Source organism: Myotis brandtii, unplaced genomic scaffold (genome assembly GCF_000412655.1).
Source record: "Myotis brandtii unplaced genomic scaffold, ASM41265v1 scaffold160, whole genome shotgun sequence".
Classification (NCBI taxonomy): domain Eukaryota; kingdom Metazoa; phylum Chordata; class Mammalia; order Chiroptera; family Vespertilionidae; genus Myotis; species Myotis brandtii.
In genome coordinates, this window is record NW_005355833.1 from 623,847 (window position 1) to 625,009 (window position 1,163).

A 1,163-nucleotide genomic window follows, 5' to 3' on the forward strand; every position below is an offset into this window, starting at 1 on the left:
TACTGATATTTCTTCAGCATTTAGCAGAGTGTCTGGAATAAATGAATGTGACCCATCTTTAAATACATAACATAAATCTTATGCCATGAGTAACTCCATGCTATTCTAGGATGTTGGTTCTAGACTTAATTATACCACTTAATTGTTGACGTTGTGCATATCATTTAACTTCACTGAATCTCAGATTTCCTCATTAGTAAAGTATCTATAATAATAAAAGTGTAACATGCTAATTAGACCGGATGTCCTTCTGGACATCCTTCCAGACCAAGCCATGGCGGGCGGGGGCAGAGGCAGAGGCAGAGGCCCCTGGCCACCGCAGCAGAGGCAGAGGCCGCCGCCTGCCGCGGCCAGGGGCCTTGGCAACTGCAGAGGCAGAGGCAGAGGCCCCTGGCCTCCATGGTGGCTGAGGCAGAGGCAGAGGCAGAGGCCGAGGCCTGGGTCCCGGGTCCCGGGTGCCTGCTGGCGTCTGGAGGGAAGCCGGTGCTGACAGCCGGGGAAGGAAGGCCACTCTTGCACGAATTTCATGCATCAGGCCTCTAGTGATTATATAACAAACCTGTGAGGGAAGGTGGGCAGGTGAACATCATCCTATATAATAATCCTATATAATAAAGAGGTAATTTGCAAATTAACACTCCATCACACCATCACAAGATGGCTGCCTAGGAGGTGGAGCTTTTGACGCTGACTGGCATAGAAACCGACCAATCAGAACTAAATCTGGGTGAACTGCGGGGAGCCAGTGGCTGCCTAGGAGGTGGAGCTTTTGACGCTTACTGGCATAGAAACCGACCATTCAGAACCTAATCTGGCCCTAGCTGGCTTGGCTCAGTGGATAAAACGTCGGCCTGCGGACTGAAGGGTCCCAGGTTCGATTCCAGCCAGGGGCACATGCCTGGGTTTCGGGCTTGATCCCCAGTGGGGGGTGTGCAGGAGGCAGCCGATCAATGATTCTCTCATCATTGATGTTTCTATCTCTCTCTCCTTCTCCCTTTCTCTCTGAAATCAATAAAGAAATATATTAAAAAACAAAAAACAAACAAACAAAAACAACCTAATCTGGGTGAACTGCGAAGGCAGAACCTAAGGTGGGGGCTGAGGAGGGGTTTTAAGGGCAACAGCTGTTTGGTGTAAGGTGTAAGAAAGCGGTTCAATTTTTT